The 25,625-nt window shown below is 40.4% G+C and overlaps 1 long non-coding RNA gene across 10 annotated transcripts in view; it reads right to left on the reverse strand.

Annotated features, from left to right (window-relative positions):
- The window catches only part of LOC102548951 (uncharacterized), a 123,290-nt gene extending 111,078 nt beyond the window's left edge, over positions 1-12,212 (reverse strand). For all 10 annotated transcript variants that reach the window (XR_015642994.1, XR_015642999.1, XR_015642995.1 and 7 more), the window contains exon 1: positions 12,021-12,212. This is a non-coding gene — a long non-coding RNA (uncharacterized LOC102548951). The remainder of the gene's footprint in view (positions 1-12,020) is intronic.
- Positions 12,213-25,625: the final 13,413 nt, after the last annotated feature.

The following is a 25,625-nucleotide window of genomic DNA, read 5'->3' on the forward strand; positions in this document are numbered from 1 at the left end:
ATTTTTATTCTCCCCTGTCCCAGCTTTCCCAAAAATACACAATTATAAACTGGATTCATTTAGACTTGTGTGAAAGCTCAGGTCACCTTTAATAAAGCTAGTTTGGGATCAGTAATCCCAATGCCTGGAGGAATCCTGCTTCCTTCAGATGTTGACTCTTTGGACCAGATAAGTTGTTCCATCTTTCTAGGGATGCTCACTTCTGACACGCCTTTGTTCGGTTTGAAGCAGTCTATGTCATGAGGTTGTTTGAGCATTGCTCACCTCATTTTTTGTTTGTTTGTTGTTTGTTTGTTGATACGGAGTCTGTCTCACTATGTAGAACCAGGTTAGCCTTAAGCTCATAGAGACTCGCCTGCCTTTGCCTTCCTTGCTGGGATTAAAAGTGTGCTCCACGTCGCCCAGCCCACCTTATCTGTTTTTAAGTGAAGAGTCTCAAAGAACAATATGATTTATCACTCACCACACAGTCTAAGAAGGCCGAGTTCACAGGGATGAGAACAAAAACAGCTTCAGCAAACGAGAGAGAGAGAGAGAGAGAGAGAGAGAGAGAGAGAGAGAGAGAGAGAAACAGACACAGACACAGACACAGACACAGACACAGACACAGACACAGACACAGACACAGACACAGACACAGACACAGACACAGGCACAGGCATAGGCACAGGCACAGGCACAGACATTATTCAGAAATTATGTTCTTCCATGCATTTTGGACGGAATGTATTCCAGTGTATTCCAGTAGTGTCCAGGTGAGAAACCCCAGGTGGGTCACCTTAAATTGAGAGTTTATTCAGCTTATGAATCACAAAGAGGTGGGGGATCCAAAAGACAGGAAAGAAACCGAAGGGCAAACAGAAGATGCTAGCACATCAGAACAGACACCGTGTCCCTGGACCATGTCACTATGGGACATGCAAAGAAGATGGCAACAGGAGCACAGATGATAAATACCCTATGGTGTTAAGATACCAGAGACACCAAGAGAAACAAATAGACTGCATTGTACTGAAAGGCGGCTGCTTGCTGTCTTCAGGAGAAGAGGGTAACGGAAGGACAAAGAGCCTTCACCTGCCACTTAGCTGGCCTCCCCTGTATTGTGTATTGTGACTTGTTCTCTATGGCAATTGAAACAGGTGGTAGCTCTAGCTTTTAAAACTGCCCTGGAAGTTTCCAAAAAACGCCACATGCTGTTGACAAAAGAATGCTTTGAATGGGGAAACGAATCATTCAAGCCAATGAATTTTCTCAGAACAAAGTCTCTAATTTCCTGCAAATATCCCGAGAGTCTGAAGCCGGAGGACAACATTGCCTTCTCTGACCTCCGTGTGCTGTGCCATTACAATAACAAACCAATCCCCCTGGCAGAGCAGGAGCCACAGATGAATGTCTTACAGAGAGAGACGAGGGAGCTGTTTGCAGATGCCACCGGCTCTTGGACTCTGAGAAGGTGATTGTTTAGCTGAGATACAATTACTTCTCACTTATTTGTAGCTCACAGGCCAAAGCACACGGAAAAAAAAGAAGGTGCAAGAGTGGTTGATCGCTTGGGTTGCATGAGGGAAAAAAATGACACCTAGTCGCTCTTAAGTACAGTGCCTGAGCTTGGTTTTGAAGAGAGAAGTTCCGACTCAGTGACTGCCTGCCCGGCTGTTACTGAAGTGAGAGGAACCTGAACGTTTTGTCAGTAGTCGTCTCTGCAAATGAACAAGGTGCAGGCAGACATGGGATGTTTGGGGGGGTTGGGGGGGTAAGTATTTACTTATTACAAAAACATCTACAGAACATTTGTCTTTTGTAGGTTGTTATGTAACACAGTGGGGAAACTCATGTAATGAGAAAAAGGCTTCCCTTCATGCAACGTCCAGTCCAGTGTGGCTGGTGGAGGAAAGGGGGCAATTTGGTTTGGAAGAAAAAGTGGTCGGTGCCAGGTCCTAATGAGCCTTTTTCTCATCTGACCTTTGCACAGAGGCCCAAAGACTCCATGTACTTCACACACCACTGAGCAGAGTACAAAGCCACTCACCAAGTCAGATGAGACTTATTAGGACAAGCAGAAAAAAAAATCTCGGAATGTATCTCCCACTGATACAGGCTCAAGGGCATCGGCATTGAATATTAACTCCACTACATCATAACGTCATTAGAAATCGGTAAGACTGGACTCCTGCTTGGGCACATTTTCAGGTCTTAACACAAGAAGGATCAGAATGGGAAGCCAGGATATGAGTATTCTCCAGAGAGGAGGATAGCAGACACATGGCCTCAGCCTTGCCTTCTAATAGCCCCACTGACATTTCCAGAGGTAGAAAACACAAAGGAATGCTGACAAAGGCAGCGTTTTGCATGCTGTGGCTTGGCATGCTCTCTAGCTCTGCTAATGTAAACACTGCAGGGCATGCATGGGGTCAGTAAAGGAAGTCTTTAGATTTTCAAGTTCTTGTTTGTTTGTTTCATCATTAATCATATCCTTCTCTTTTACATAACACATACGGTTTGTAGACATGCTTACCGACCCAGAACAATAAATTTTAAGTACCAGAGTGAGCCAAGATGAAAGGTTTCTAGGTCTGGATCTGTAGATGTGTTTGGCAAGGTTGGGGTTAAACCATTTTCTTTTCAGAGTCTTTTGGCTGCTCTTGAACAATAAATATGTTGGGGAGCCCCGTCCAAGTCTGAATCCTCACACTCGGCTCCCCAGAAATATGCCTGTGCAAAGAATGCTACCTTTTAATGAGTTTGTGTGAAATGGTAATCCAAGATGCTATGCTACATGTGGCCTGTGGCAAAGAACCATTGCTGTAACTCCAGCAAAGAAAAAAGAGCTGTACACAAATTATACACTTAGCACATTAAAACCGGGCTAATTTTAAAAGACAGTGGAATCCCTAAGGAGAATAAACCTTTCTATCAAAAAGAGTCAGGAGGAAAATTTCCTGGTAACAAGACTTACTCTCTAGGATAAAAGCAGTTCTGTAACAGGAAGGCCAGCATAGCACCTGGTGGGAAGCCACTGCCTAGAATGCATAAGCTGTTCTGTTCCCCACAAAAGAAAGGAGGAAACAGTGGACAAAGTTTTAGTATGATATGTTTCAAGATGAACAGGAAGATTTAAAGCAGTCTGCTCTCAAGCAGTACACTCGGGCAATGAACTGAGTGCAGGCGGCATATTACTGGTGAGATTTTGTGGAACAAATATAAGCAACTTCTGCTCCAGAATCTTTGCAATACATTCATGATGTAGCATCTTAAAAGGTTTGTCTGTGATACTAAAGTCAAAGAAATAATTATCATGATCAGATGCTGAGAAAGGGAGAGAGAGAGAGAGAGAGAGAGAGAGAGAGAGAGAGAGAGAGAGAGAGAGAATGTCCCGAGAGAGTGAACACATTTAGGAATTAAATGGTGGTGGTCACATACCACACCACCTCACGATGTACTGAAAATTCACTGAATTTTATAGTATGTAAAGTAGGTATTCTCATAGCGGTCTCTTCTGTTATTATTGATCCGAGGTAGTCTTGTGGTACAATTGCTTAAATTTTAATGTGCACAGGACAGTTTATCTCAAAGGCATAATTGTTTTTGGCCAAGTAGTAGCAATGGACAGCAACCACATTCCATTTGTCAGGGACACTCATGGTGGCCTGTCTACAGTAGAGCTGTTGAGCTGTTGAGGAAGAAAAATTGCATAAACCCAAATTATGCCTCACAAAAACCATTACTGTACAGAAGTTACTCTTCCAGTCAAGAACAAATATGATCAACAAAGTTGACTAGATCAGCCTAGTTCACTTTGAATAAATATGTTAATTTTGTGTCATCTCCATAGGTGCTTGATGGGACATGTATCATCTTAGCTACAGACTACTCAGATGCTTTGTTAGATGTGCCTGTAAGGGTATTTGGAAGGTAACACTTGAATTAACTCAAGTGTAACTCTCTCTTTGACTTTGTGCGTTTCACTCAATCTATTTAAGTCTTGAATAGATGAAAAGAGAGGAGTCAAAAAGAATGATGGATACAGCTCAGTAGCATTACTGGATCCAAAACACCAAATGAAAGAGGGGGGAGACAGAAGGACAGAGATAGACAAAATGAATGAATGAATGATGAATGGATGGATGTATGTATGTATGGATGGATGGATGGATGGATGGATGAAGTTTCTCTCTCTGAATTGATATGTTTGGCTTCTTCTACTTTGGATCTAGACTACAACTCACATCTCTGGTTCTCCTGTTCTCAAATGCTCTGACTTGGATCAGAACTGTAATTTGGTCCTCCTGCACTCTCAGCTTATAACTAGAGATCTTCAGACCTTTTAGCTTCCATGAGAAATTAGATATAAAATTTCATACAGTTCCAATATCTTTGCTGCTTTTACCTCCAACATATCTTTTGACAAAGATGAGTTTTGTGTGCTAGACTTTGAGGTTTTGTGTACAGAGACACAAGAAAAGCAAAAAATCTTGCAGTTCTTATGCAGTGCCATGGCGATCTGCTAAAAGTACATCCTTTCTCTATGTCTATCTTTTTTTGAACATTTTTTAATAAAATGTCTTTTATATATTCCAGCTTTCTCTTAAACTCATTGTGTGTGCAGAATATATTGCACTGGATTTTCAAGGCACCATCCCTCAAGTTCCATTTTACTTATTTTTGGAATGCATGAGACTTGGGTGGTTAAATATGTTCCTTTGTTCTAAGTAAAGACCACAGTATCTATCATCTAGTTATTTATCTTCTGGATTAGTGGATGGTGGAGGGAAGTAAAGTGTGTGTGAGAGGGAGGCATGCCAGTTGCTCTTGCAAAAAAAATTGTGGGATTACTCTTAGGCAAGAGTGTCTTTCTCATTTAAAAAATAATCACTGTGTCAAAGGAACTGATAGCAAACTAACCATCAAGCCTCTCAAACGTTGGTCAACTTCTATACCACCTTTACATCCAATACATTTTAAAAATAACACTGTTAGACAATATAATTAATTCTTAAGCAGAAATGTGGGCACACATGGTATGCACTCACTCATGGTATCCACTCATGATAAGTGGATATTAGCCCAAAAGCTCGGAATATCCAAGATACAATTTACAGACCACACAAAGCTCGAGAAGAAGGAAGATCAAAGAGTGGATGCTTCAGTCCTTCTTAGAGGGGAGAACAAAATGTTCACAGGAGAAAATTCTGGGACAAAGGATGAACCAAAGGATTGAATTTAGGAACAGTTATGAACCAGAGACTGAAGGAAAGGCTATTCAGAGACTGTCTATCCCATATTCAGTCACCAAACCCAGACACTATTGAGGATGCCAAGAGGTGCATGTTGACAGGATCCTGATATAACTGTCTCCTGAGAGGCTCTGCCAGAGTCTGACAAATACAGAGGCAAGCTCACAGCCAACCATTGTACTGAGAATGGGGTTCCCAATGGAGGAGTTAGAGAAAGGATTGAAAGAGCTAAAGGGGTTTTCAACCCTATAGGAAGAACAACAGTAGCAACCAACCAGACACCCCAGAGCTCCTAGGGACTAAACCAGAAACCAAAGATTACACATGGAGTGACAGATGGCTCCAGCTGCATATGTAGCAGAGGATGGCCTTGTTGGACATCAATGGGAGGAGAGGCCCTTGGTCCTGTAAAGGCTCGATGCCCTAGTGTAGGGGAATGTCTGGGCAGGGAGGCAGGAGAGAGTGGGTGGGTGGGGGAGCACCCTCATGGAGGTAGGGGGTGGGGGAATGGGATGGGGGATAACATTTGAAATGTAAATAAAGAAAATATCCAATAAAAGAAAAGAAAAAATATTTCTAGACCCTCCCCAATCAGACATGAGTTCATGAGCCTTTGTAAGAGGTACTTTCAATCCAAACCAAGGTGCTGAAACACGTAATACAAGTCACTAATATTCACAAAGCCTCCATTTCTCTATGAAGCAGAAGGGGAGAATAATAACCATTCCATAGTATTAAATGGCTTCATCTGTCTAATATCCTTAAACTGTGCCCTTGTGGCATGAAATAATAAGCAGTAATTATAATTATAGGGAACAGAGGAGAAAAAAAAAACCAGAAGGCCACCAGCGCATATCACTCGTAGCACACCAAAAGGTCTTGGGGGTAGGGAAAGAGAAAAAAATTTATGCATCACACCTGCTGCTGCATGAGAGGGGCTGGAGGGGGCACTGCCTGCCTCCCATCACTGCAACCTGCCCTTGATTCATCTCCTTTGCTCGGATCCATGGGAACTCTCACAGTAGCTTCCCAGCCTCACTGGGATTTTCACATTTAGTTTGCAAAACAATGACCCAGAAAACAAAATCAAAGACAGCAGCTTCAGCAGCAGGAGCATCTCCCAAAGTCTGAAGTTTTCCTTTTTTGCCAAAGTCATCTTGTTCACATTAAGGATGACAACCCCCAGCACGCTAGGCATTGATCAAGGATACTGTAGAGCTTGCCTGTCATACTAATGGTCTGTAACGTATAGGGATTTCCACAGGCTACTCTTGACAGAGCACGTTATGGAGCTGAAAACATTTGCCAGTGTGTAACTATTTTAAGGATGTTTTCATAGATCTAATTGAGACTTTTTTAATTTTTAGATTTATTCTATTTTATTTGTGTAAGTGTTTGCCTGTGTGTATGGGTGGGCACCACATATGTGCCTGGTGCCCAGGGTTTAGAAGAGGGCATCAGAGTCCCTAGGATTGAATTTAGGAACAGTTATGAGCCGTCGTGTGGGCATTTGGAACTGAACATGGGTTCTTCAAGATCAATAAGGGTTGTTAGCCATTGAACCATTGCTCCATCCCCCTAATTAAGAATTTTTAAAAAACATTTTTATGGGGAAAAATTCCTTATTCACTTAAAAAGGAAAACCAAATAATTCAGTCAACAAATGACAGATTCATTTATAAAATGTGGCCCATGTTCTCATGTAGTGACAATTTTGGAATTTTGGTTTCCTTAAAAACACAGAAATATTGTAAAAATATGTTTTCATTTTAATCACAGGTGTGGGGATACGGGGCTGCTTCGGACTGTGGACATCAGCTGACTATGATTTGCCTTGCGCTCTAGCAAAGGCATGTTTTTTCCAGACACAGGTAGTGTGATGTTTGGAATTCTGGGAATTTTTCAGAGGGTATATAAATGCTAGAACCCCAATAGGTTGGATAAGTGGTTTTTGTCATGGAGGAGGGTAGTTGTGGTTTGTTAGTAGTTGTACTCAAAGAAGAAATAAGAAAATATTAGATTCTAGGATCTCTTATCTGTCTCTCCCCTCTATCCTTCATTCTCTCCTATCTAATGATGGGGATGAAACCAGGGGGATAAAGGATGGGAAAAAAATAAGAACTCACAAAGTAGCAAAGACCAGCTCCAGTCTTATTTCTTCATCCTCATGCTTTGACACACAGATAGTAAAGGACTCATGAACACACTCTCTTCTCTAAAAAGTTGCCTACTGAAGAGTTTGAAAAACGTGAAACAAAAGGCAAACTATTTTTCTAACTGAACACTGAACACCCCATGATAAAAATTTAACCTGACTATAATTTCTCAGCAGTTCATGAGCATAGAAGGATCCTCCACTTCAGTTCGCATGGACGCCCTACTCTCAAGAACTACATATCACATTTAATCAAAGGGGCAGTATATGTTTTAAAACATAGCTATTTTGCGTCCCCAATGGGCTACCCATGGTGATGTGTGCCTTTTATACCCATGCTTAGTATCAAGGATTCTATAGAATGAGCCCCTGTCTCTGAAACAGCAATAAAAAGTGTTAGCAAATATGCAGTTCCTGTCCCACATGAACATTCCCCTAATTCCATTAAAATCATTTCCTCCCACTTGCTACAACTCTCAAAGCCTTTCAAATATGACTGGCTGAAGAAAGCCTATTATGAATGTTCCAAATCTATTGTTTAACATCTATGGATTGTTAAACTCTATTCCAAGCCAACTGAACCTTTACATAGCCTGCTTAATATTTTAATACCTTAAAAGGAAAGCATATCTATTGATGAAACTTTTCTGGACAAAATTAAATTTCTTCACGAGTTAATTTTCAACTTCAAGGTACAGAATTTCCCAGAAAATACAGATTCTTGCTTCTTTAAAAGTTGTTGAGATACAGTCAGGCTTCTTCTGTGCAGCAGACCACAAACTCAAGTCTGTTCCCTTCTCCCTCTGCCAGCTAATACCTTGGCTTTCACTACTCTACAGCATGAAAGTGTCATTCATGGTTTTAGAGAGGAATATATCATTTATTTACATCTGAAATGTACTTAAAGGAAAACCTCTCATTAAAAGTTAGAACAGCGTGTGGTTTTATTTCATATACATGGGACGTCAAAATCACCTGTAAAGATACTGATCAGAGTGTCCTCCCCGCTTACTTAAGCTCATTAAGGAAAATGTCCTTGAAATGTTGGTAAACTGTGTTGTGCATCTACAAAGGCAAGCTTGGAGGTGTCCTTCACTGGGGCCCAGGCCAGGCTCTACCCACAGTCACAAGATACTGCGCATCCAGTTCTTTGAAGCAGAATCAGATCTGCTTTGCCTACTGCTGTAATCACCACTTCAAGCTCAGAACACTCCAGAGATCCTTTAAGGGTAAAGGAGCAACACATACCCAAACAACAAGAAGAAAGCATAAAAAACAAACAAACAAACAAACAAACACCCAGAAAGTCTATTTTGTGTTAGCCAACTACTTATGGAGAAGGTCTGGAAGGAGTTGAGAGAAGGGAAAAATATGATAAAAATATATTTTATAGAGAAAGTTGAAAGCCAATAAATATAATGAAAAAGGGGAAAAAGCAGCCACCAGAAGCCTTGAAGTAGAAAAGTGTGAATAGCTTGAGTTTAGCTCATTTTCTAGTCGAGTCCTCAATATCCCTAAATTTAAAAAGGAGAAAAACACAAGCACTAGAAGAAGTGTGTGTACGTGCGTGCATTCATGTGTGTGTGTGTGTGTGTGTGTGTGTGTGTGTGTGTGTGTGTGTGTTGGAGGGTGTGAATGTGGGGGGTTACGAGTGTGTTTGTGAGTAGGGGGTGGTGTGTTTGTGGGGATGGGGTATGAATGTGGGGGTAAGGTGTGGGAATGTGTGTAAGGGTGGGGATAGGATGTGTGTGCATCTCTGTGTGAGAGTATGCGTGAGAGACCATGCCTATGAATGTGTGTGAGTGTGGGAGATGATATGTGTGTTGTTCTGTATGTGACAGTTACACAACTGTGTGAGTGTGCATGACTGTGTGTGTGACTATGTTTGTATGTGTAGCTTTGCAAGTAATATAGTGTGTGAGTGAGGGTGACTGTGCATGTAATTCTGTGAGTTGAGGATTTTATAGAGGGAAAAAAACCTTACTCTACTCGTTTAGGAAGGAAGAGCAAATAATTCAGTCAACAAATGACAGATTCATTTATAAAATGTGACCCATGTTTTCATGCCTTTGTCCTCATGCTTTGACACACAGATAGCAAAGGTCTCATAAACTCACTCTTCTTTAAAGCCTTGCCAGTACAGAAGAGTTTCAAAGTGTGAGTTAAACCAGAGACAAAAGACTTTTCTATAGGACACTGAGCACCCCATGATAAAAATGTAAATCTCATTATAATTTCTCAGCAGCTCCTGAGCATAGAAGGACCTTCCACTCCAGTTCCCACTATTGGAATCACCATCACAAACCAGCAAGTCCCTCAGAAAGCATGAATGTCTTATCACCAAGAACTGCACATCACATTTAAATAATAAAAGGGACAGTGTGTGTTTTATTTTTTTTTTTTTGGTCTTTTTTTCGGAGCTGGGGACCGAACCCAGGGCCTTGTGCTTCCTAGGCAAGCGCTCTACCACTGAGCTAAATCCCCAGCCCCCAGTGTGTGTTTTATAACATAGCTATTTTGATTATAACATTTTCAACAGGCTACCCATAGCAATGTGTGCCTTTTACCTCACACTTCAGAGGTACATACCAGGATCATAGGTTCCAGAGATCTATGATCTGCTTGCATTACCAGAGGCCTGCTAGAACCAGAAACATCCAAGTGAATCTCCTTCCTGCTGATTCCTTCTGGGGCTAACCAAACAAGGGTGACCACTTTCCAGCCCATTGTTCTGCCTACTGGAACCAGGGACAACCAGGCGAGTCCCCTCCATCCCCTAACCCCCACTGCCTGAGAATACTCTTGGGGTATTCTCAGCAGGAAAGAGCTATGCCCTGTCCCCTACATTTTCTGGGCTTGCAGCCTGATCTAAAGGCCTTCCAGCTCTGAAACATCCGGGTAGGACCATGTGCAAGGCCCTTTGACAGCTAAGTTCCCCTGGGAAACGCCCAGCAACATCAAACTGCACCTTGTCCGGTGGCCATCATTTTCTAGCCCATAGCTCTGCCTGAATTCCTTTAGGCCTACAGGTACCAGAGACAACAAATGGTTAAAGGCCAGTGCAAGAAAACAGTTAACAAGAGTCAGGGCACTATGACACTACCAGAGCCCAGATAGTCTATCAAAGCAAACCCCGGATATCCTACAACAGCTGATACACAAGAAATGAACTTATATTCAATCTTATGAAGATGCTAGAGGCCTTTGAAGAAGAAATGACTAAATCCTTTAAAGAAATGCAAGAAAATACAATCAAACAGGTGAAGGAAATGAATAAAATTGTTTAGGACATGAAAATGGAAATAGAAGCAATAAGGAAATACACAAACTGGGGGAATCCTGGAGATGGAAAATCTAGTAAGAGAACAGGAAATACAGGTGCAAGTATCACCCATAGAATATAGGAGATGGAAGAGAGAATATCAGGTGTAAATGGTAGAGTAGAAGATATTTACATATCACTCAAAGGAAATGCTACATCTAAAAAGTTACTGACACAAAACATCCAGGAAATCTGGAACACTATGAAAAGACAAAACATAAGAATAATAGGAATATGGGAGAAGGTAGCCAGCTTGAAGGCATAGAAAATATTTTCAATAAAATGATAGAAGAAATTTCCCCAACCTAAAGAGATGCCTATAAACATACAAGATGCATACAGAACACCAAATAGATTTGACCAGAAAAGAAAGTCCTGCTGTCACATAAAAATCAAATCACTAAATATACAGAACAAAGAAAGAATATTAAAAGCTGCAAGGAAAAAGGACTAAGTAACCTAAAAAGGCAGACCTATCAGAATTACACCTAACTTTACAACAGAGACCCCCCAAAAGCAAGAAAGGCCTGGGCAGATATCTTCTAGTCTCTAAGAAGCCAGCTCAAACTACTATACCCAGAAAATCTTTCTATCACTATAGATGATAGAAAACAATATATTCCATGACAAAACCAAATTTAAGCAATATCTATCCAGAAATCCAGTCTTACAAAAAATACTAGAAAGAAAACTCTAATACAAGCAGGTTAACTACATCCAAGAAAACACAGGAAATAAATAATTCCATAGCATCAAAACCTAAAGAAGGGAAACACACACACACAAACACACACACACACACACACACACACACACACACACACACACTACTAACACCAAAAGCAAAATAACAGGATTTAATAATTATCAGACATTAATATCCCTCAACATTAATGGACTCAATTTCCAAATTAAAAGACAAAGCTAACAGAATTGATGCAAAAACTGGATCCATCATTCTGCTTCATACAAAAAACACACCTCAGCAACAAAAATAGACATTACCTCAGGATAAAAGGCTGAAAAAAAGATTTTTTTCCCAAGCAGACAGAAGCAAACTGGAACAGCCATTCTAAGATCTAATAAAATAGACTTTCAACCAAAAGAGATGAAAAGGACACTTCATACTCATCAAAAGAAAATTCCACCAAGATGATGTCTCAATTCTGAACGTCTGTGCCCCAAATTCATAGGTACCCACATTTATAAAAGAAACATGCATAAAAGAAGTTAGGTTTTTATTGCTGTGAAGACCAACCATAACCAAGGCAACTGTTAAAAGGAAAACAATTAATCAGGGCTGGCTTACAGTTTCAGAAGTTTAGTCCATTATCATCATGGCAAGAAGTGTGGCAGTATGTAGGCAGAAGAGCTGAGAGTTCTACATCTTGATCTGAAGGCACCCAGAGGAATATCTTCTGCAGGCAGTGAGGGAGAGGGCCTCTTCCCCACTGGGCATAGCTTGAACACTGAAGACCTCAAAGTCCACCTACACAGTGGCAAACTTCCCCCAACAAGGCCACACCTATTCCAATAAAACCACACCTCTTAATAGTGCCATTTCCCATGGTCCAAGAAAATTCAAACCTCCACATTATACTCCCTGGCAAACATAGACTTGTTCAAACACATAAGTTTATGGGTCCTATACCTGGCCATAGCTTAATGCAAAATGCATTTAGTCCAACTTCATAAGTCCCCATAGTATATCATAATCTCAACAATGTTTAATAGTCCAAAGTCTCTTCTGAGATTCATCCAATCTCTTAACTATAATCCACTATAAAATAGAAAAAAGCAGATCACAAACTTCCAACATCACATGATATACATTACCATTTAATTCTAAAAATGTCATATTAAGGAAATACTGGTCCAAAGCAAGAGGAAAAACCAGCTAGGAGAACTCAAAACTGTATCTCCATGCCTGATGCCAGAGCGCTCCTCAGAGCTCTAGTTCCTTTCATTTTTGTTGACTATAACAAACCTCTTTCTTTTGGACTGGTTCACTCCTTGTTAGTAGCTTTTCTCCACAGATATTTCATGGTTCTGGCATCTCTAACATCTTGAGGTCTCCTAGAAAACTTTACCTTTACAGTTTCTTGTTCCAGTTTCCGGGATCCACATACAATCTTCTGAGCTTCTGCAAAGGGTTACTTCTCCAACCCTCCCCTCGGTAGTACTCTAGACTCAAGTTAACTTCATTCCACTTCTATTGCTATTCTATGTGGCCAACCCATGGTACTGACATTCCCAATATGTTGGCATCTTCTACTAAGATTGACCAATAACCTTTCATAGGCTCTCTTCATGGTCCCAAACTTCAACCCCTTTATAGGAACCCTTTACTCCTGGGTTATCAAGTACAACTGAGGCTGTACTCTTACCAACGGCCTTTCCTGGCCTCTCACAGTATCAAGCCTCAGCTGCTCTCTATGACCCCTTCATGCCTTCAAAACCAATACTACCTGAGTGATTCTGAGATATTACCAAGTCTTGCTGCCAGCGTGATGTCTACCTCTGGAACACAGCTTCATTGTACTCCCAAAAAACACTTCCCAGAAGATTTCACCTCAGTGATGCTGGTCTTTTCTTAACCATTGTTAATATCGTAACTTCAGCTAACCAGCATCAAATATCCCAGTAATCCCTTCTACTTTTGACTCTAAACTCGGAGTCACATGGTTGAGGCTGCCAAATTCTGCTCCTTGCTGGGCCTGAAACATTTTCCCCTCATTCTATTACCTCATTACCACCCTTCTTTTTTACAACTCCTTCGCTGTCTAAGCTTGGCTGTCATGGAACTTGCTCTGTCAATGATCTTGAACTCTTTAGAGATCTGCATGTCTCTGTCTCCTGAATGCTGGGATTAAAGGTGTATACCACCATATCTGGATCCAAGCCTTTTTTAAACATTTTCTCAAGATCTTTATAAATTCTGGATTGTAGTTCATTCCAGATATAGACAAGGTGACAATCAAAAATAGCCATCACATCCATCCCTAGTCAATTTGACACATAATCATATTTCCTTATGTTCAAATAAAGGTAATAACTGGGTAATAATAATGCCTAGGTATAACTATCCCTTGTTAAACTGCAAATGCATAAACAATAAACTTAGTTGGGTGGGATCCTGCCTGAGGTCATCACTCCCATTTTATCCTTGGACACAAGATTTAACTCCACTTCATTTTCCGGTGCCATTTTCCTCTTTGAACCATACATTTTCTAGTTTTCCTTACTCACTTTGCTACATTTGATCTTCATAAGAGTGAAACATGAGGTCTATGTCAGGCAGTTTTAGGACTTCCTTTCTCAATGCAATCAATCCGAATCTCTTCAGCCTCAGATAGTCTCTTTGGACAATGGCAAAAAAACAGCCATATTCTTCATCAAAAAATCTTCATAACAATCTCCAGTCAATATACTAGAATTCCTCTCCTTTGAAAGTTCTTTAGACAGGCCTCCAGAGTTCACACCCACCACCAATGTCTTCCATGTTACTATTAGAATAGGCATTAAGTCCCACTTAAGACATTCTACTTTTTTCCAAATCTAAAGTTCTAAAATCCACATTCCTCAAAACAAAAACATGGTCAGGCCTATCACAGTAATACCAAAGTTCCTGGTACCAACTTCTTCGTTAGGATTTTATGGCTATGAAGAGACATCATAACCAAGGCAACTCTTATAAAGGAAACATTTAATTGAGGCTGGCTTACAGTTTCGAGGTTTAGTTCATTATCATCATGGTAAGAAGCATGCCAACAGACATTGTGCTGAAGAAGCCAAGAGTTCTACATCTTGCCCTAAAGACAGCCAGTAAAAGTTTATTATTCAGAAAGCAGGAGGAAGAGAGTCTCTTCCCCACTGGGCAGAGACTGAGTACTAGGAGACCTCAAAGCCTACCTACATAATGACATACTTCCTTCAACAAGGACATACCTATTCCAATAGGCTACACCTCCTAATAGTGCCATTTCCTGTGGCCCAAGTATATTAAAATCACCATAATTACTAAAACTTAAATCACATATTGAACATCACACATTAATAGTGGGAGAATTCAGCACCCCACTCTTACCAAGGGACAGGCAGAAATTAAACAGAAAAATGATGAAATTAACAGATGCTAAGAACCAAATGAGTCTAACAGAAATCTATATAACACTTCACCCAAACACAAAAGAATATATCTTCTTCTCATTACCTCAAGGAACATATTCCAAAATTGACCATATAATCAGTCACAAAGCAAGTATCAACAGATACAAAAAAATTGAAATAACACCCTGTATCTTATTAGACCACCATGGGTCAAAGCTAAATTTCAACAATAGAAATAACAGAAAGCCTACAAAATCATGGAAACTGAACAGTTCTCTACTCAGTGACCACTGGGTCAGGGAAGAAATAAAGAAAAGATTTAAAGACTTTCCAGAACTCAGTGAAAATAAAGGTACATTATACCCAAACTTGTGGGACACAATGAAGGGAGTGCTAAGAGGAAAGTTGCACTAAGTGCCTTCATAAGAAACAAAAATTGGAGAGATCACAAGTAACTTAGCAGCACAACTGAGGGTTCTAGATCAAAAGGAAGCAAAAAAAAGGAAACAAAAAGGATAGATGGCAGAAAATAATCAAACTTAGGGCTGAAATCAATCAATTAGAAACTAAGAACAATACAAAGAATCAACAAAATCAAAAGTTGGTTCTTTGAGAAAATCTCCAAAATATACAAACCCTTAGCCAAACTAACTAAAAGGTAGAGGGAGAATATCCAAATTAACAAACTCAGAAATTAGAAGGAGAATATAACAACAGATATTGAGAAAATTCAAAGAATTATTAGGTCTTACTTCAAAAGCCTGTACTGTACTCCACAAAAGTTGAAAAATCTAAACAAAATGAAAGATTTTCTTCATAAATTTCACTTACCAAGGTTAAATCAAGATGAGATAAACACTTTTAGACCTGCAACTGCTAAGGAAGTAGAAACAGTCATTAAAAGTCTTCTAACCAAAAAATCCCAAGGTTAAGTGGATTTAGTACAGAATTCTACCAGACTTTCTTTTTTTTTTTTCTTTGTTATTTGTTTCTTCTTTTTTTCCATCTTTATTAACTTGGTTATTTCTTATTTACATTTCGATGGTTATTCCCTTTCCCGGTTTCCGGGCCAACATCCCCCTAGCCCCTCCCACTCCCCTTCTCTATGGGTGTTCCCCTCCCCATCCTCCCCCCATTACCGCCCTCCCCCCAACAATCACGTTCACTGGGGGTTCAGTCTTGGCAGCATCAAGGGCTTCCCCTTCCACTGGTGCTCTTACTAGGCTATTCATTGCTACCTATGCTCTACCAGACTTTCAAAGAAGACTAATAACAATACACCTCAAACAAAATCTAATAGAAGTGAAAGTGGGGGGCGTAGTCTTAAACATGTTGGTACAGGAGACAACTTTCTAAATAGAATACCAATAGCTCAAGCACTAGGATCAATAATTAATAAACTGGGACTCATGAAACCAAAAGGCTTCTCTAAGGCCAAGGATAAGTCAATAGAACAAAACAGCAGCCTACAAAATGGGAGATCTTCACCCACACTGTATTCGACAGAGGACTGTTATCCAAAATATATAAAGAACTCCAGAAATTAGACATTAACAAACCAAGTAACAATTAAAAAAATAGGGTACAGATCTAAACAGAGAATTTTCAACGGATGAATATCTAATAACTGAGAAACACATACAGAAATGTTCAACATACTTAGTCATCAGATAAATGCAAATCAAAATGGCTCTGAAATTTCATCTTTTACCCATCAAAATGGCTAAGGTTTAAAAAAAAGAACCCAAGCAACAGCTCATGATGTTGAGGATCTGGACCGAGGAGTACACTTTTCCATTGCTTGGGAGCATACAAACTTGTACAATCATTTTGGAAATCAATTTCATGGTTTCTCAGAAAATTTGGAATAGTTCTAACCAAAGACCCAGTTTTATTACTCCTGGGCATATACCCAAGAGATGCTCCAACATACACAAGGATACTTGCTCAACTTGTTCATTGTAGCTTTACTCATAATAGCCAAGAAAATGGAAACAACCTATATGTCTCTTAACTGAAGAATGGATAAAGAAATGTGTTGATTTTACACAATGTAATATTACTCAGATATTAAAAACAATGACACCATGAAATTCACAGACAAATGGATAGAACTAGAAAAAAATTATCATGAGAGTGGTAACCCAGACCAAGAAAGACAAACATGATATGTACTCACTTTTAAGTGGATATTGGCTATACATTAAGGATAATCAATCTACAAACCACAAACCCAAAGAAGCTAAGTAACAAGGTGGGCCCATAGGAGAATGCTCGAGTCTCACTAAGAAGTGGAACTAAAAAAAAAGGCATCAGGTGTGGATAGGAGAAAGTTACAGGGTAAGAGAGGGAGTGGGAAGGGAACAGAATAGGAGGGTACAATCTGAGAAGGATGAGGGAGAGAGAATTGGAAGCAGTGGGGGGTGGCATCTCTGAAATGAGCAGAAACCTAGTGCAATGGAAACTCCTAGGGATCTATGAGGGTGATCCTAGTTAAGACTCCTAGTAGTGGGGGATATGAAACCTGAAATAGCTATCTCCTATAACGAGGCAAGACTTCCAATGAAGAGATGGGGACACCAACCCAGCCACAAAACCCTTTATCCACAATTTCTCCTGCCTACAAGATGTTCAGGGATAAAGACAGAGCAGAAATTGATGGAATGGCCAACCAATGACTGGCCTAACTTGAGATCCATACCATGAGAGGGTTTCCACCATGAAACTATCAATGATATCCTGCTATACTTGCAGACAGGAGCCTAACATAACTGTTATCTAAGACACTTTACCCAGCAATGATAGAAACAGATCCAGGACCCACAGCCAAACATTTGGTAGAGCTTGTGAAAGAGGAGGAGGAAGAATTGAAGGAACCAGAGGGATCAAGAAAACTTACATAATTAACTAATGTGGGCCAATAGGGAATAACAGAGAATTAACCACCAAACAGAGAACATGTATGAAGTAGGCCTAGGCCCCACACAGAATGTGTGATCTTTATGTGGGCCCTATAACAGCAGGAACAGGGCTGTCTTTGACTCTGCTGCCTGCCTTTTGATCCCTTTCCCCTAACTGGACTGCCTTGTCTATTCTCAATAGAACGAACTGCACCTAGACCTATTAGAACTTGAATTGACTAGGCATGTTGATATCCATGGGACCCACCTTTCTCTGAAGAGAGAGGGAGAAGGAATGGTGGGAGGAAAGAGGACTTGGAGAGGGGTGAGGGGAAGCTGTGATTGGGATGTAAAATAAATACAGAAAGAAAGAAAGAAGTTAGGGAGGAAGGGAGGGAGGGAGGGAGGGAGGGAGGGAGGGAGAGAGGGAGGAAAGACAAAGAAAGGCAAAAAGGAAGAAAGAAAGACAGGGAAAAAGAGTATACACAGAATAGAAAATATTTATTCTGGTTATGGTGGCTACATTTTTTCTAGAAAATCCTTACATCTTCATACCCCACTGAATCATGGGTAATAGGAACCCACAAGGTGTCTCTATTTCTCTGATTGAATCCACTTGCTTTCTGGAGTCACTTCCATTCTCTCTGCCCCATAAATAGATAAGACAAAGTTGCAAACAAAGCAACTGAAATAAACAACAAAATTATTGGAAAAGAAGAAATATTTGGATTATCCCACTCTAAACTTGGTAGCAATATGTTCCTGCTTTCAAGACACATTTCAATGGCATAATACACAGTGCGGGACTAGAATAAAGACCAGGCAGACTCTTGAGTATATGGGAAGAATGAAGGCATATCCATAGCTTACAGCATATACACATTTACCCAAAGTGAGATAAGAACCTGAACATAAGACTCACTGCTTTCAAGACACCACCAGAACCTGAAGGAAACAGACCGGATAAACAGTTCTCTGCACCCAAATCCCGTGGGAGGGAGAGCTAACCCCTCAGAGAGGCAGACACGCCTGGGAAACCAGAAGAGACTGCACTCTGCACACACATCTCAGACACCAGAGGAAAACACCAAACGCCATCTGGAACCCTGGTGCACTGAAGCTCCCGGAAACAGGGGCGCAGATCTTCCTGGTGGCTGCCGCCGCAGAGAGCTCGAGGGCAGCACCCCGGGAGCGAACTTGAGCCTCGGGACCACAGGTAAGACCAACTTTTCTGCTGCAAGTGACCTGTCTGGTGAACTCAAGACACAGGCCCACAGGAACAGCTGAAGACCTGTAAAGAGGAAAAACTAGATGCCCGAAAGCAGAACACTTTGTCGCCATAACAGGCTGAAAGAAAACAGGAAAACAGGTCTACAGCACTCCTGACACACAGGCTTATAGGGCAGTATAGCCACTGTCAGAAATAGCAGAACAAAGTAAGACTAGAGATAATCTGATGGCGACAGGCAAGCACAGGAACCCAAGCAACAGAAACCAAGACTACATGGCACCATCGGAGCCCAATTCTCCCACCAAAACAAACACGGAATATCCAAACACACCAGAAAAGCAAGTTCTTGTTTCAAAATCATATTTGATCATGATGCTGGAGGACTTCAAGAAAGACGTGAAGAACTCCCTTAGAGAACAAGTAGAAGCCTACAGAGAGGAATCACAAAAATGCCTGAAATATTTCCAGGAAAACATAATTAAACAAGTAGAAGCCCATAGAGAGGAGTCACAAAATCCCTGAAAGAATTCCAGGAAAACACTTTCAAACAGTTGAAGGAATTAAAAATGGAAATAGAAGCAATCAAGAAAGAACACATGGAAACAATCCTGGATATAGAAAACCAAAAGAGGAGACAAGGAGCTGTAGATACAAGCTTCACCAACAGAATACAGGAGATGGAAGAGAGAATCTCAGGAGCAGAAGATTCCATAGAAATCATTGACTCAACTGTCAAAGATAATGTAAAGCAGAAAAAGCTACTAGTCCAAAACATACAGGAAATCCAGGACTCAATGAGAAGATCAAACCTAAGGATAATAGGTATAGAAGAGAGTGAAGACTCCCAGCTCAAAGGACCAGTAAATATCTTCAACAAAATCATAGAAGAAAACTTCCCTAACCTAAAAAAAGAGATACCCATAGACATACAAGAAGCCTACAGAACTCCAAATAGATTGGACCAGAAAAGAAACACCTCCCATCACATAATAGTCAAAACACCAAACGCACAAAATAAAGAAAGAATATTAAAAGCAGTAAGGGAAAAAGGTCAAGTAACATATAAAGGCAGACCTATCAGAATCACACCAGACTTTTTGCCAGAAACTATGAAGGCCAGAAGATCCTGGACTAATGTCATACAGACCCAAAGAGAACACAAATGCCAGCCCAGGTTACTGTATCCTGCAAAACTCTCAATTAACATTGATGGAGAAACCAAGATATTCCATGACAAAACCAAATTTACACAATATCTATCTACAAATCCAGGACTACAAAGGATAGTAAATGGTAAAGCCCAACATAAGGAGGCAAGCTATACCCTAGAAGAAGCAAGAAACTAATCGTCTTGGCAACAAAACAAAGAGAAAAAAGCACACAAACGTAACCTCACATCCAAGTATGAATATAACAGGAAGCAATAATCACTATTCCTTAATATCTCTCAACACCAATGGCCTCAACTCCCCAATAAAAAGACATAGATTAACAAACTGGATACGCAACGAGGACCCTGCATTCTGCTGCCTATAGGAAACACACCTCAGAGACAAAGACAGACACTACCTCAGAGTGAAAGGCTGGAAAACAACTTTCCAAGCAAATGGTCCAAATAAGCAAGCTGGAGTAGCCATTCTAATATCAGATAAAATCAATTTTCACCTAAAAGTCATCAAAAAAGATAAGGAAGGACACTTCATATTCATCAAAGGAAAAATCCACCAAGATGAACTCTCAATCCTAAATATCTATGCCCCAAATACAAGGGCACCTACATACGTAAAAGAAACCTTACTAAAGCTCAAAACACACATTGCACCTCACACAATAATAGTAAGAGATTTCAACACCCCACTCTCATCAATGGACAGATCATGGAAACAGAAATTAAAGAGACGTAGACAGACTAAGAGAAGTCATGAGCCAAATGGACTTAACGGATATTTATAGAACATTCTATCCTAAAGCAAAAGGATATACCTTCTTCTCAGCTCCTCATGGTACTTTCTCCAAAATTGACCATATAATTGGTCAAAAAACGGGCCTCAACAGGTACAGAAAGATAGAAATAATCCCATGCGTGCTATCGGACCACCACGGCCTAAAACTGGTCTTCAATAACAATAAGGGAAGAATGCCCACATATATGTGGAAATTGAACAATGCTCTACTCAATGATAACCTGGTCAAGGAAGAAAAAAAGAAAGAAATTAAAGACATTTTAGAATTTAATGAAAATGAAGATACAAAATACCCAAACTTATGGGACACAATGAAAGCTGTGCTAAGAGGAAAACTCATAGCGCTGAGTGCGTGCAGAAAGAAACAGGAAAGAGCATATGTCAGCAGCTAGACAACACACCTAAAAGCTCTAGAACAAAAAGAAGCAAATACGCCCAGGAGGAGTAGAAGGCAGGAAATAATCAAACTCAGAGCTGAAATTAACCAAGTAGAAACAAAAAGGACCATAGAAAGAATCAACAGAACCAAAAGTTGGTTCTTTGAGAAAATCAACAAGATAGATAAACCCTTAGCCAGACTAACGAGAGGACCCAGAGAGTGTGTCCAAATTAACAAAATCAGAAATGAAAAAGGAGACATAACTACAGATTCAGAGGAAATTAAAAAAATCATCAGATCGTACTATAAAAACCTATATTCAACAAAACTTGAAAATCTGCAGGAAATGGACAATTTCCTAGACAGATACCAGGTACCAAAGTTAAATCAGGAACAGATAAACCAGTTAAACAACCCCATAACTCCTAAGGAAATAGAAGCAGTCATTAAAGGTCTCCCGACCAAAAAGAGCCCAGGTCCAGACGGGTTTAGTGCAGAATTCGATCAGACCTTCATAGAAGACCCCATACCAATATTATCCAAAATATTCCACAAAATTGAAACAGATGGGGCATTACCGAATTCCTTCTATGAAGCTACAATTACTCTTATACCTAAACCACACAAAGACCCAACAAAGAAAGAGAACTTCAGACCAATTTCCCTTATGAATATCGACGCAAAAATACTCAATAAAATTCTGGCAAACCGAATTCAAGAGCACATCAAAACAATCATCCACCATGATCAAGTAGGCTTCATCCGAGGCATGCAGGGATGGTTTAATATACGGAAAACCATCAACGTGATCCATTATATAAACAAACTGAAAGAACAAAACCACATGATCATTTCATTAGACGCTGAGAAAGCATTTGACAAAATTCAACACCCCTTCATGATAAAAGTCCTGGAAAGAATAGGATTTCAAGGCCCATACCTGAACATAGTAAAAGCCATATACAGCAAACCAGTTGCTAACATTAAACTAAATGGAGAGAAACTTGAAGCAATCCCACTAATCTAGTCAGGGACGAGACAAGGCTGCCCACTCTCTCCCTACTTATTCAATATAGTTCTTGAAGTTCTAGCCAGAGCAATCAGACAACAAAAGGAGATCAAGGGGATACAGATCAGAAAAGAAGAAGTCAAAATATCACTATTTACAGATGATATGATAGTATATTTAAGTGATCCCAAAAGTTCCACCAGAGAACTACTAAAGCTGATAAACAACTTCAGCAAAGTGGCTGGGTATAAAATTAACTCAAATAAATCAGTAGCCTTCCTCTACACAAAAGAGAAAGAAGCCGAGAAAGAAATTAGGGAAATGACACCCTTCATAATAGACCCAAATAATATAAAGTACCTCGGTGTGACTTTAACCAAGCAAGTAAAAGATCTGTACAATAAGAACTTCAGGAGAGACCCAACCGCCTGGTCAGGTGGGCACTCCTGAAGCTGCAGAGCGGAAGAGACCACCAACTCTGCTCACCCCTGCCCACATCCCTGGCCCAAGAGGAAACTGTATAAGGCCTCTGGGCTCCCGTGGGGGAGGGCCCAGGAGCGGCAGGACCCCTGTGCCTGAGACACTGCCGGAACCTGAAAGAAACAGACCGGATAAACAGTTCTCTGCACCCAAATCCCGAGGGAGGGAGAGCTAAACCTTCAGAGAGGCAGACAAGCCTGGGAAACCAGAAGTGACTGCTCCCTGCACACACATCTCGGATGCCAGAGGAAAAAGGCAAAGACCATCTGGAACCCTGGTGCACTGAAGCTCCCGGAAGGGGCGGCACAGGTCTTCCTGGTTGCTGCCGCTGCAGAGAGCCCCTGGGCAGCACCCCACGAGCGAACCTGAGCCTCGGGACCACAGGTAAGACTAAATTTTCTGCTGCAAGAAAGCTGCCTGGTGAACTCAAGACACAGGCCCACAGGAACAGCTGAAGACCTGTAGAGAGGAAAAACTACACGCCCGAAAGCAGAACACACTGTCCCCATAACTGACTGAAAGAGAGGAAAACAGGTCTACAGCACTCCTGTCACACAGGCTTATAGGACAGTATAGCCACTGTCAGAAATAGCAGAACAAAGTAACACTAGAGATAATCTGATGGCGAGAGGCAAGCGCAGGAACCCAAGCAACAGAAACCAAGACTACATGGCACCATCGGAGCCCAATTCTCCCACCAAAACAAACATGGAATATCCAAACACACCAGAAAAGCAAGATCTAGTTTCAAAATCATATTTGATCATGATGCTGGAGGACTTCAAGAAAGACATGAAGAACTCCCTTAGAGAACAAGTAGAAGCCTACAGAGAGGAATCGCAAAAATCCCTGAAAGAATTCCAGGAAAACACAATCAAACAGTTGAAGGAATTAAAAATGGAAATAGAAGCAATCAAGAAAGAACACATGGAAACAACCCTGGATATAGAAAACCAAAAGAAGAGACAAGGAGCTGTAGATACAAGCTTCACCAACAGAATACAAGAGATGGAAGAGAGAATCTCAGGAGCAGAAGATTCCATAGAAATCATTGACTCAACTGTCAAAGATAATGTAAAGCGGAAAAAGCTACTGGTCCAAAACATACAGGAAATCCAGGACTCAATGAGAAGATCAAACCTAAGGATAATAGGTATAGAAGAGAGTGAAGACTCCCAGCTCAAAGGACCAGTAAATATCTTCAACAAAATCATAGAAGAAAACTTCCCTAACCTAAAAAAAGAGATACCCATAGACATACAAGAAGCCTACAGAACTCCAAATAGATTGGACCAGAAAAGAAACACCTCCCGTCACATAATTGTCAAAACACCAAATGCACAAAATAAAGAAAGAATATTAAAAGCAGTAAGGGAAAAAGGTCAAGTAACATATAAAGGCAGACCTATCAGAATCACTCCAGACTTCTCGCCAGAAACTATGAAGGCCAGAAGATCCTGGACTGATGTCATACAGACCCTAAGAGAACACAAATGCCAGCCCAGGTTACTGTATCCTGCAAAACTCTCAATTAACATTGATGGAGAAACCAAGATATTCCATGACAAAACCAAATTTACACAATATCTTTCTACAAATCCAGCACTACAAAGGATAATAAATGGTAAAGCCCAACATAAGGAGGCAAGCTATACCCTAGAAGAAGCAAGAAACTAATGGTCTTGGCAACAAAACAAAGAGAATGAAAGCACACAAACATAACCTCACATCCAAATATGAATATAAAGGGAAGCAATAATCACTATTCCTTAATATCTCTCAATATCAATGGCCTCAACTCCCCAATAAAAAGACATAGATTAACAAACTGGATACGCAATGAGGACCCTGCATTCTGCTGTCTACAGGAAACACACCTCAGAGACAAAGACAGACACTACCTCAGAGTGAAAGGCTGGAAAACAACTTTCCAAGCAAATGGTCAGACGAAGCAAGCTGGAGTAGCCATTCTAATATCAAATAAAATCAATTTCCAACTAAAAGTCATCAAAAAAGATAAGGAAGGACACTTCATATTTATCAAAGAAAAAATCCACCAAGATGAACTCTCAATCCTAAATATCTATGCCCCAAATACAAGGGCACCTACATACGTAAAAGAAACCTTACTAAAGCTCAAAGCACACATTGCACCTCACACAATAATAGTGGGAGATTTCAACACACCACTCTCATCAATGGACAGATCATGGAAACAGAAATTAAACAGTGATGTCGACAGACTAAGAGAAGTCATGAGCCAAATGGACTTAACGGATATTTATAGAACATTCTATCCTAAAGCAAAAGGATATACCTTCTTCTCAGCTCCTCATGGTACTTTCTCCAAAATTGACCATATAATTGGTCAAAAAACGGGCCTCAACAGGTACAGAAAGATAGAGATAATCCCATGCGTGCTATCGGACCACCACTGCCTAAAACTGGTCTTCAATAACAATAAGGGAAGAATGCCCACATATACGTGGAAATTGAACAATGCTCTACTCAATGATAACCTGGTCAAGGAAGAAATAAAGAAAGAAATTAAAAACTTTTTAGAATTTAATGAAAATGAAGATACAACATACCCAAACTTATGGGACACAATGAAAGCTGTGCTAAGAGGAAAACTCATAGCGCTGAGTGCCTGCAGAAAGAAACAGGAAAGAGCATATGTCAGCAGCTTGACAGCACACCTAAAAGCTCTAGAGCAAAAAGAAGCAAATACACCCAGGAGGAGTAGAAGGCAGGAAATAATCAAACTCAGAGCTGAAATCAACCAAGTAGAAACAAAAAGGACCATAGAAAGAATCAACAGAACCAAAAGTTGGTTCTTTG

The sequence above is a fragment of the Rattus norvegicus genome, chromosome 18 (assembly GCF_021556685.1).
Source record: "Rattus norvegicus strain SHRSP/BbbUtx chromosome 18, alternate assembly SHRSP_T2T, whole genome shotgun sequence".
In the NCBI taxonomy this organism is placed as follows: Eukaryota; Metazoa; Chordata; class Mammalia; order Rodentia; family Muridae; genus Rattus; species Rattus norvegicus.